We start from the raw sequence: 12,978 nt of genomic DNA, 5'->3' as shown, positions 1-12,978 counted from the left end.
CCTAGCAATTTCTCAGTTCTTTTCTCCTTTGAAATAAGTTTCTCAGGTTTTTTTCCCCCTTTCTTCACTAGCTGTTTTTAAATCATTTATGATGATGCTTCCTTTATCGTTGTAGGCAGAGAAGAAGGGAGGCAGAGAAGAAGGTAGTAATGGGAAAATATTCATGCTAATTTATATTATTTGAATATTGTCCTGTGCCTATACAACAATCATGTAAGTTCAGGAAAAAGAACCGCTTCTTTAAAGAGCATCCAACAGGTATAGAAAAGATTCTCATATTTGGATCCAAATCATCAATGATGATTTTAGATTTGAATGCTGCATACCTTAAACCAACTGTATTCCACAATGGAAAATGGAAGGATTTGAGCTTTAAAAATGATTGACCAAAAAAAAAAAAGAATTTAGCATCTAATTATCACATACACACATGCATATATGTGCAAAAACATAAAGAAGATTGAGAAAACTGTGGCTAGGGTATAGTTGACATGAATAAAGGATTGGAGAGAAAAAATCTATTCCATTTTAATGTGACTTTTGCAATGCGGGGTTCTGATCAAGCTAGAACAGAGATGTTGAAAAAGGCATATGAGATAAAATGTGAAGAAAGTATTTTAGGAAAAGTCTACATATTTAGCAGTGAAAGATGCTAATATATTACAATTTGATAACTAGAGTCTTTCCTTTTGTTTTTTTATGATCCAGATCACAATATAATTCAAATATCGGTATTACCCTTTTATTTTTCTTTCTATTAAGCAGTAAAGCAAGCTAGCACTTAATGCAGCTTGCAACCAGAGTGTGACATGTAATATGCTAGGAACACACATAAATGCCCATGTCGCTTAATTCTGCATCAGTTTAAGCTTTCAATTACTCTTCAAGGGCAGGCCCGCGTAGACCACATTACGGTAGTCCAACCTGGAGGTCATCAAGACATGAGTGATTGTCAGCAAATTCCCCCCAACCCTAATCCAGGAAGAGATGCAACTGACACACAACATGAAGCTATCGGAAGCCCCTTCTAGCTATGATTGACCCCTGCTCTTATAACAGAAGTTGTGAGTCCTGGATTCACACCAGATAACACATGAGATCTGTTTAGGGCAGTGCAACCCCATTCAGCACGAATGGTGGCACAGTCCTAGAACCAACAGGCTCCAATATACAAAGCCATTGAGTATTCCCAGTGTTCGCCTGTTGTTCCCATCCAGACTCTCATAGCCTCCAGGTACTGAGATAAGATGTTCAAGACATCATTTAATTCACTGGGGCAGAGATGTATAATTGGATATCATCAGTATACTGTTGATACCTCACCCCACGGCAATGGATGAGCTCACCCAGCAGCCTCATCTTGATGTTAAACAGCAGAGGAGATAGCAAAAAAGCCTGTGGCACTCTGCATAGTAACTGTTGGGTATAGTAGTAGTAGAATATCAAATACATGCAATCAGTTTTTTTTCTTCCCTATAATCTATGGCATATTGCATCAAGTATAGAATATATTGAATAGAATTAATAAGCCCACACTAAGAATGTAGGCCTATCTATCAAGCTCCCCCCTGTAATATACTCATCTGAAAATGAATGATTACATACGTTCATAATGTTAATACAATTCCTTTCTTATGTCACCCTATTGGCAAGACCCTCATTTCTGCAATTTTTGAAAAGAACAGATACATAATACAAAATCCAGGATGGTGCAGGGAAGAATATTTCAATGGGTTGATTTTGAACATACCTGAAAGCATTTTGCTGCTGCTAAAATTTATTTGGTATGGTTCAGTGAACTCAAATGCAGTTCAACCTGATTTTGACATATTCCCTGTTTACCTCCAGGTGATGGCACAGAAATCGTTCTGACTCATGTTTGACATCAACCTTAATGCTATTTTTATTTCCTTCTGGAAGTAGAAGAATTCAGAACTCTCTTTGACCATTGCTGTTTCTTGCCCTAAAACAGCTGTTGGCTTTAATTCACATTCAGAGACTGTCCCATCATTTCCAGGTTTCTAAGAGACTTTTCAGATTTTTTTTTCTTCTGCCTATGTTTAACTCTTGTGTTTCCCAGGGGAAGAGCCTTCTCTGTGGCGGCCCCGGCCCTCTGGAACCAACTCCCCCCAGAGATTAGAACGGCCCCCACCCTCCTTGTCTTTCGCAAATTACTTAAGACCCACCTTTGTCGCCAGGCATGGGGGAGTGAAGTTATCCTTTCCCCCTAGGCTACTACAAGTTATGCATGGTATGTTTGTGTGTATGTTTGGTTTTTTATAATAAGGGTTTTTTAGTTGTTTTTATTAATTGGATTGTTCATGTTGTTTTACCACTGTTGTTAGCCGCCCCGAGTCTGCGGAGAGGGACGGCATACAAATCCAATAAATCATAATAATAATCATAATAATCATAATAATCATAATAATCATAATAATCATAATAATCATAATAATCATAATAATCATAATAATCATAATAATCATAATAATCATAATAATCATAATAATCATAATAATCATAATAATCATAATAATCATAATAATCATAATAATCATAATAATCATAATAATCATAATAATCATAATAATCATAATAATCATCATAATTTCAACCAGCTTTAACCATTTTTGCTTAACAACATCTCAAATTTCTTTCATAGGAGCGTGTTTCCTAATAAATTATTAGGAATGTCATGTCCATTAATTTTTCAATCTAGTATAAGTAAATATTAACAACATTAAAGTGCTGTGTGATTTCACACCCAAAGGTTTGGAATGTCAACTGCTTCAGCAGGGTTTCAGAAACCAATTTATATTAAAATAACAATTTAGAAGGTGCTGGGTTTTTTCTCCATGAATGTAGAAACTGACTTTCGTCCTACATAACAAAGTCACTGAATAGTCTTTTTTCTTCCATATTATAAAATTGCATTTTACAAATAGATGATATTAATAGGAAGAAAATGCTCTTCCTTTTGCATGCTGTGGTTTTGTGCTTCTGATTTTATTTTTACCTATTGTATGAATGGAAAAGAATTAATGCATTTTGTAATACATTTGCTATAAAAAAACAAATCAGTTTTTCTCTCTCTGCCCTAAGTGTCCCAGCTCTGTCCAGCTGAACAACACAATTATCCTCTTGCCCCCAAGGCAATATTTATCCTGCATTTTTAAAAAAGGATTTGCAAACATTATTTAAAAATAACCCCCCTATTGCTAACGGTTACTGGAACACTTAATTCATCAGGGAACTTCATAAAGATGGAAGCTGTAGTTTCTCATCACTTGCGAAAATGGTCATCTTTAAGATGAACTGGATTTAGGATATAAATCTGAATTTAACATCTGGATATAATCTATTGGGGCCTTTTTCCTTCTTGAAATTTATAAAGGCAGTTTCTAAGCCATTATACTCAAAACTGCTGTGCATAGTAGTAGATCCTTGGAACAAACTTCCAGCAGACGTGGTAGATAAATCCACAGTAACTGAATTTAAACTTGCCTGGGATAGACATATATCCATCCTAAGATAGGGTACAGAAAATAGTATAAGGGCAGACTAGATGGACCATGAGGTCTTTTTCTGCCGTCAGACTTCTATGTTTCTTTGTTTCTATATGAATTTGGCAGCGTCACTTTGGGCAGGCAGACCTCTACAGCCAGGCAGGCAAGGAGAATGGCAAGAGTGGTACACGCAGTAACGAGCAGCCAAATTTTTTACTGCCACACTGTGGGTGTGGCTTATTTTGTGGTGTGGCTTAATGGTCATGTGACTGGGTAGGAGTGGCTTGCTGGCCATCTAACCAGGTGGGAGTGAGTTGAACGATCATCATTCAAGTGAACTGTTAAGTCCTTGACTTACAACCTTATCAGTGTTGTTCGCTGGGGTGAGAATTTGCTTCGTGTTTCCCGCGCTCTCCTTCCTGGATTCCTCCCCCCGCCTCAGGCTAGGCGAACGGGTGCTGCCAGAAGCATAAATGCTGCCAGCACCGCTTCCATCCACACCTGCTTGCATCTCAGGCGGGAGGTGGCCGCGTGAGGCTGGAGGGGAGCCGGGCAGGAGAGGGGGAAGCTCGTCCAAGGCGAGGCAGGAGGAAAGAGGGAAAAAATAAAGAGCGTAGACGAGCAGCAGCAGCAGCAGCAAGGAAAAAAAGGAGAGCCAAGCCGAGACTAGTAATCCAGGAAGTGACAGCCCCCCAATCAGCTGGAGCTGCACACGCATCTTCATTTCCACCGGTGGAACTGTGTTCCACCCTGTCCTGCCTGCTGCCTACCCCTGGGTGCACGGAAGCACATGGAAGCAGCAAAGGCGGGCAAGGAGGCCCCAGCCCGCTTGCTGCTGGAGAGGCATAGTAATCACTCAGACAGGGAGGCCTCAGTGGTGGCTGCATCGGTCACTCTGCCCACACCATGTCCCACTCTGGCCAGCTGCACTGGGGAACATAGCGAAGTGGGGCAAATGGCGAAGATGAAGGGCTACCCACACAGACCCCCCCTGGGTAAGCGCCGCCGCCCAAACCAGTCCAAACCATGATCATTTCACCCAGGTGGAAGTTGCACTTACCATCCACTACCAGTACACTCTCTGGAACTGTTGCAGGTGCGCACGTAACCAGCATGCCCCCGTGCACCCGGCAGCATGATATTTGGCTTCTGCGCATGCAGAACGCACTCACATGTGAGATTTCACCTATTTTTGGTGATTTCTTTGCTTCTGCACATGTGCAGAAGCAAAAAAATGCCGAAAATCAGCAAATTCTCACACGCAAGAGCGATTTCGCGTCTTCGCGGGAGATTTTGCTTGCTGTGCATGCGCAGAAGCCAAATCTCACACGGTCACGCATGCATGTGTCGGGGCTGCAGAGATGCGTGTGCATCTCCATTTCCGCTACCAGAATTCCAATCCCACACTTACTGGCTGCAACCCATCACTGATTTCATCCCTCCATAGATCTGCCTCCATAGAATTCTGAGGATCCAGTGGCAGGACAAGGTACCAGACACAGAGGTCCTCTCCAGAGCAGGCCTGCCATCAGTTCACACTCTGCTGATGAAAGCCCAGACTTCCTGGGCAGGCCATTTTGCAAAGATGCCAGACCATCACATCCCTAAACAGCTTCTCTATGGTGAGCTGTCTCAAGGAAAGCAAACGTAAGGGGCACAAAGGAAGCAACACAAAAACATGTTGAAAGCCTCTACCAAGTCCCGACACCAACACCTGGGAAACCTTGACATAAGATCGATCGACATGGTGCACACCGATCCACCAAGGTTGTCAAACATCTGAGGACAGAAGAACAACCATGGCATTCTGCAAAGCCAGAGCTGCAAACGCTGCTGTCAGGGCTGAAAGTCGGCATGTGGAGTTAGAGGCTTTGGCCTGCCACAGCAGCACAGTATTAGGGGAATTGGGAGGGGAAGTTGAATGAGAGAAAGGTTATTAGCCATAACAGATTCCTTTCTTAGAGTCCAAGGTCATCTTTTCTTCTGCATCAACCGCTATCCCTTAATACATTTCCTCATGTTGTGGTGACCCCCAACCATAAGTCTAGTGCCAATTCTCCCAACAGAGCTTTAAGCTGATTGGCAGGAAGGTCTGAGGGACACCTCCACTGTAAATGCCTGCTTGGTCGGATTGTAAAAATATGTTCCAAGGCGCCAGAATAGAAGCTTTAGTTCCTAACACCATGGGAAATTTGTCTTTTCCCATTGTCTTAGGCGACCCCTGTGAAACTGTCGTTTGACCCCGAAAGGGGTCCCGACTTCCATGTTGAGAACCACTGACCTAGTGGGACCCAGGAAGTATTCTGTCATAGCACTTGTCCTCCGGAATACTATTCTAAGATGATCTTCTCCCACGTTGGCCCTCTCTCTTATAAAAACTGGCTTTATCATTAAGCATAAACCACAGCTCATGAGGGATCTTAATGCACCATATTTTGTCTTTTAAGCCATTGTTTTCTCCCTCCTCCCACTTATTCCTTTGATGATATACAGTAATTGTTTTTACTGAGTCTTATAGCTTAGATTCCTAACAAACTGGGGCAGCCAAAAATGCCATCAATAAATCAATAAACCTGGCAGTAGGATAAGGCTACTTCCGTCCAACAGAAACTATTTTTCTGGAGATAAGCAGAGCAAGAAATTGCAGCAGCAGAAACCAAAAGTTACAACATTGAAATAGAATGCTGAAAGGCCTTTCAAGGATTTAATTTTATACGAACCGTATTCAGTTTGCATATTTTATTTGCTTAATATAAAATGCTAGGGCCAAGGTATTTATTTATTTTTTATTTATTTATTTATTTGTCATACAAACATAGTATTGTATTGTAGTATGTTTAACATAATATAAGTATAAAGTAGAGATAGAAAATATAAAGACATTAGAACAGGAACGGTAGGCACAAAGGTGCACTTATGCACACCCCTTACAGACCTCTTAGAAAAGGGGAGAGGTCTATTGTAGATAATGTAAGGTTGGAGATTTTGGGATTGGGAGAAGAAACAACAGAGTCCGGTAATGAATTCCAGGCGTTGACCACTCTATTGCTGAAATCGTATTTTCTGCAGTCTAGTTTGAAGAGATTTACATTTAGTTTGTATCTATTGCATGCTCTTGCGTTGTTCTTGTTAAAGGTGAAGTAGTCACTAACAGGGAGTACATTGTGATGTATGATTTTATGAACAACAGCTAAATCAGTTCAGAGGCAGGGTAACTGTAAATTTTCTAAACATAGTAATTGAAGTCTGGATTCACTTTGGCTTGTTGCAACTCAAAGGATGACTTCGATCTCAAACTGTCTAAACTTAGATGGGTGTCAAACACACTGCGTCAAGTTGCCATTTCGTGACGTTTTCCCCATTTGTGGAGCTGGGGTGGGCATGGCCTGTGCCTGCCTATCCTGTGGATACTGTCTATTGAAAATAAAATTAACCAGTCAGAGATCTTCAAACTTGGCAACTTTAAGACTTGTGGACTTCAACTCCCAGAATTCTCCAGCCAGCATATTCTGGGAGTTGAAGTCCACAAGTCTTAAAGTTGCCAAGTTTGTGGACCCCTGCGCGGCCTAAATCGAAAGCCAAAAATCTAGCAGCCGGGGAAGCAAGGCCCATAACTCTCGAGAGGCTAAGCAATGCCTTGAAATTGCGAAAGCAACCCGCTCCATTCACTGCAGGATGGAGACCGGCGTATGGGCCGGGATATCGGCTTGGAAATCCGCCCTTTTATTCGGAAGAAATGCGGCGCTGGCCCAATCAACGACCCGGAGCGTTTTCAGCGGTTGTTTACCCGGCTCCGAGAGGTCGGAGGGCCTGCATCTTTCTAACTTTAATAAAGCCGCTGCAAAGGGCAAATGCGTCAGTCTGCCCTTGGCGCGGTCGGTTCTTTGGCAGGGCGGCCCTGCCTGAAAGTCGATCTCCTCGAATCCTGCTTTGGATGACTGGGATCGACTTCTCACGACCCGACGGCTTTTATTTCTTTCATCCAGATTTCCATAGGGTTTTTCTTTTGGCACCTCCAGACAATTGAGAAAGTCGTCTGAACGCTTCAGGCATAATGATAATAAACGTGCTACTCCAAGACACTTCCTTGTACCAATAATGGAACGGAACGGCACGGAATTCTTTCTTTGCCAAGTGTGATTGGACACTTCAGGGTTGAAAGGAGAATTCCTTAGTGCTCTCTGAATTTGGTTGTTTTCTGGCAGAAGTTGCATTACCCAAACTGTTTTCTTGCAGATGTTTTATTTTTAGTTATTTTATTTTGTCAAGTACTTATTGGTAGTATACAAAGATATAACACTATTTATATATACTGCTCAATAAAATAAAGGGAACACTCAAAGAACACATCCTAGATCTGAATGAATGAAATATTCTCATTGAATACTTTGTTCTGCACAAAGTTGAATGCACACAACAGCATGTGAAAGAGATCGTCAATCAGTGTTGCTTCCTAAGTGGACACTTTGATTTCACAGAAGTTTGATTTACTTGGAGTTATATTGTGTTGTTTAAGTGTTTTATTTATTTATTTATTCATTCATTCATTCATTCATTCATTTATTTATTTATTTAGAGCAGTGTACATGATATTGGTACTAATATTCTGTGAGCCGAGTTTTCGGAGAAGGGCGGCATACAAATCTAATAAATAATAATGATGACGATGGTGGTGGGGATGATGATGATGATGATGTAGCATTAGGACAGGGACGGTAGGCACGCTGGTGCACATATGCACGCCTCTTACTTACCTCTTAGGAATCGGGTGAGGTCAATAGCAAAATAATCTAAAGGTAAAGTTTTGGGGGTTTGGTGATGTAATTACAGAATCTCTAGTGAGTTCCATGCATTGACTACTCGGTTGCTAAAGTCTTATTTTCTACAGTCGACTTTGCAGCGGTTTACTTTGAGTTCGTATCTGTTTGTGTGCTCGTGTGTTGTTGTGGTTGAAGCTGAAGTAGTCCTTGAAGGAAAAACATTGTAGCAGATGGGCTTTGCTTAGGTCGTGTTTAAAACGACGTAGTTCTGAGCTTTCTAAGTCTAGGTTAAGTAGTCTGGTTGCTTAGGGTATTCTGTTGCAAACAGAGGAGTGGAGGGCTCTTCTCGTAAACTTATCTCTGGACGCTTTCTAATGGAATGGAATTCTTTTCCTTGCATTACTCATTACTGCTGGTCCTGAAGCTATGGTAGTTCACTTTTTCATGTTTTAAGGCGCGGGTTGTGGTGGGCGGACTTCTCTGAAAACTGCCTCTATCTTCCTTGGTTCAAAACCGAGCTGCGCATTGAAATGTTGCAGAATGTGCTGATGGGGCGTCTGGAGAAAACAGCGAAATCGAGAGAAAACGGGAATGTTCAGACAAAAGCTACAGCGGCTTCTCCTCCTTCCTCATCTCTTGGGCTGCAACGGGAGTCGCTTGGGACTCAGGAGGGAGCTTAGCCCGCAGCTGAGCTTTCGGACGACGAGAGTTCAAGTTTCGTTCCCCATAAAATAGCTGCAGGTTGGCTTGCCCGCAATTTCCCCTTCCCGGCTCACGAGAATATTAATGTTTTTGGGGGGAGTGTCCTCCAGACTCTCCTAACGCAGGGGTTGGCAAAGTTGGCTCTTCTATGATATGTGGACTTCAGTTCCCAGAATTCCTGAGCTAGCCTGATTGGCTCAGGAATTCTGGGAGTTGAAGTCCACAAGTCATAGAAGAGCCAACTTTGCCTACCCGTCCTAAACGCTTCGGGATTTCCGATCGGGCTCTTAAAGGTTCCTGGTTCCTAATATGATTAGATTGCTTATATATACCCAGACTATCACTAAGCTGTGGTACCTTATGATTCTTGATGAACGTATCTTTTCTTTTATGTACACTGAGAGCATATGCACCAAGAAAAAATCCTTGAGTGTCCAATCACGCTTGGCCAATAAAGAATTATTTTCTATTCTGGGCATGCTTTCAATATTTGCACCTCACTCACCAAAGGAAAGGAGAAATAATACCAAGTGGTGGGAAACCCTGAACACCGGGAAGGCTTTCCTTCCGTCGATTGCCACGTTTAGGTTGGGCTAGATTTCCTTCGAAAGTCCAACTGCAAACACCTCGACTCTCTCCAGCTGCATTGCAATGGACTTAATATCTTGAGATGACAACAGGTGTGCCTTGAAGAATGTAATGGATATTAAGGGGTTGAAGGCTGGGCTACAGCTCCGAATCAAGAGAAGCTAACTATGCTTCAAGACTGCTCATGTCCAAACATTCAAAATATCCACTAAAATCTGTGGCAAAAGAGCAGAAATATCATATCGAAAGACTTAGTATGTGTGCTTCTGAATAGCCATGAATCATATTGTGGCAGTGGTGTTGGGGGAAGGGGAGAAGCACTTTGTCATTGTAACAGAAGCTTCAAATCTGTCTCACTCGTGCTCTGAATCACTTTCCTTTGATCACTTTCCTTTGAGCCTCCCAGAGTTACTTTGGATAGCGAGGTCAATATCATATCAATATTAAAAAATAAATGCCTTTTAAACTGGAATGCACACTTTGTGTTCCTTCTCTGTCCCAGATAATAGAATAGAATGGAATAGAATAGAATTAGAATAGAATAGAAAACAATTGCTAATCACCTGCCTTCCATTAAGGACCTGTATACTGCACAAATCAAAAAGAGGACCATGAAAATATTTACAGACCCCTCTCATCCTGCACATAAATTGTTTCAGCTCCTACCCTCAATACAATACTATAGTCTAGAGCACTGCACACAAAGACAACTAGACACGAGAACAGTTTTTCCCAAAACACCTGCTAAACAAATAATTCCCTTAACACTGTCAAACTATTTATTAGGTCTGCACTACTGTTAAACTTGTCATCATTCCCATCACCCATCCCCTCCCACAAATGGCTGCATGACTAACTTTGTTGCTTATACCCTTACAATTTATATTGACTGGTTCCTCAAATGATTTGATTGCTTATTTGTACCCAGACTATCGTTAAATGTTGTGCCTCATGATTCTTGATGAACATATATTTTCTTTTATGTACACTGAGAGCATATGCATCAAGACAAATTCACTTGGCCGATAAAGTTCTATTCTATTCTATTCTATTCCATTCCATTCCATTCCAGTGGTTTTAATTCCAGGGGTAGACAGTTATTAGTTATTCATGAGGGAAGCTAAAGGAGCCCAGGGTATGAAACTCTGGTGTTATAATATTACCATTTAAAATAATTTAAAAAGAAAAATGGGAAATTCCCAGAATCTGTTGTCAACTACTTTATTTGCCTGCTTATTGTTAACCTGTCAAGAAATTTGAGGTGAGACTAAAGGAAATCAGAGAGGTTTTATTACCATAATCTTAATAAGGTTTAAATAATTGTGTTTGGAATATAAATATCTAAGTGAATTTTGCCCCAGTTGATGTAATGAACTTTTGCAGACTGCAGTCCATTGCATAGCAATGGAAAATATAACGTCACATGTTTGTGTTAAGAACCTACTGAAAAATAATGCAGGATCTGTATCAAAACCCATGAATTCCTTGCCTCTTGCTCAGAATTGGGAGCTGCAAGCAAAGAGGCTAAGGATTCAACATTTGGCTGCAATTCAGTGCTTTTAGCTTTCCCACACCTGACATCATTAACTGCCTTCAGTACAATTTTGTAGAAGTCTTGATCCGCCTATGATGTTTCCATTCCAATTCCTGAAGCATTATTATTGGCTTCCTAAAAAGTCACTTATTATAATCTGCCTAATAAATTCACTTTTTTAAAAAAGTTACTAGTAGTTCAATCTATTGAACAATCAAGTAATAAAATCAGTGTAGTGGGCATAGTAGATAAACCAGAAGTAAACTAAAAGAAGATTAACCAAAAAACTGTCCCAAACACTTAGTGTATTTTGCAAATGAAGTTGTTAGATAGTTATTTGACTTGATCAGGGCTTATGTGAAGACAGCAATTCATTTGAAATAAATTTTTAAGATGAAAGTGCCACTTTATATGAATCAAATGCATGTTTTTAATGAAACGTCTGTTGATGCTGTATTGTACTGAAGAGTTTCAAATGCCTTTTTACCAAAAGAAAAAAGACTGAAAATCTAAGAAATGTTAAACAATAGTTCATCAATTACTTTATTGTTTTAAAAATGACAACCTGTAACTGAGACCAAAATACTTTCCACTGTACACCATTCATTATAAAGCATACACCACATGTTGTCTACAAAATTCAAAAAGTATTTTCTTGAAATTGATATAGAGCGTGCTCGAGGGGTCATGCTTTCATGTATTTATTTTACAAATGTTGTCCAAATGTTACAGTATTGTTTTATAAATAAAGTATCATGGGAGAGTAGGGTCAGACTGCTGACATACTGTCTTGTATCCTCTCTGTGGGAGTCATAAAAATGTTCAATCAGAAGTAAATACACACATATCGGCCTGTAAATGAGATTGAACTTGTTGTGTAAAGTATGTGTTTAGATAAAAAATGACTATTGTAGCCATCAATGTTTTTGATATTGAATTAAGATTACACCTATTTTAAGTGCAGGTTTTCCATCAAAATATATATATCTTAGTGCTGGCCAGAACAAACAAGGGGGGGGACCTAACTCCTTATCTGCAGGCAACCTCCGAAATATCCCACACAAAGGCACATTTTAAAAATGTTATGAAAAGAAAGATTGGCTGTTCCAAGATTCCCAGCGTATTGAACTAGTATTCTGCAAGTAGTGGCGTTTGGGGCTGTTTCTTCCTTCAGAAAAAGATCTTAAAATAGAATTAGGGTTGAAAAGAACCTTGGAGGTCTTCTAGTCCAACTGCTTGCTCAAGCAGGAGACCACCTATACCGTTCTGGACACAGGTTACTCCTTCTCCTTTTGTCAGGTTCTTTGGAGACTAGGTTAACCCCTTCTTCTTTGTGCTTTTCAAACACTGGAAGACCGCTATAGTTTCTCCCCTAAGCCTTATCTTTGTTCCCTCAATTGTTCATCATATGGTTTAGCCTCCAGACTCATCATCTTTTTTTCTTATTAGGGTCTCAACATCTTTTTTATATTATAGTGACCAGAATTGGATGAATTATTTCGAGTATGGTCTTCCTTTTGGGCATACCACTTCCAAATAGTACATAGACTACATATATTTTCACCCTAAGTTCATTTACCCACTTTCACATCAACATCCCTTTTCCGGCTTGCTCACTTCAATGAAAGTGAAGCCATGGTAGGATAAACCAGGAGAAGGAACCAGCATTGTTGAGGAATTGGTAAAGTGTTCAACAATACCGTGAGAGTCATAACAGACTTGGGTGTTTTACTGCTGGAATGGGATGACTCCAAGCAAGCGACACTTTTAAGATTTCATTAAATATGCTTAGAGTTCAGCCAAAGCATATGGTCCTAAAATATTACATAGGTAACACTGTCTCTAATTATTTGAGTAAGATCATCCAAACAGCTTTCTGTAGAATGAC

The sequence above is a fragment of the Erythrolamprus reginae genome, chromosome 1 (assembly GCF_031021105.1).
Source record: "Erythrolamprus reginae isolate rEryReg1 chromosome 1, rEryReg1.hap1, whole genome shotgun sequence".
NCBI classification, from domain to species: domain Eukaryota; kingdom Metazoa; phylum Chordata; class Lepidosauria; order Squamata; family Dipsadidae; genus Erythrolamprus; species Erythrolamprus reginae.
This window is presented reverse-complemented; position numbering follows the sequence as displayed.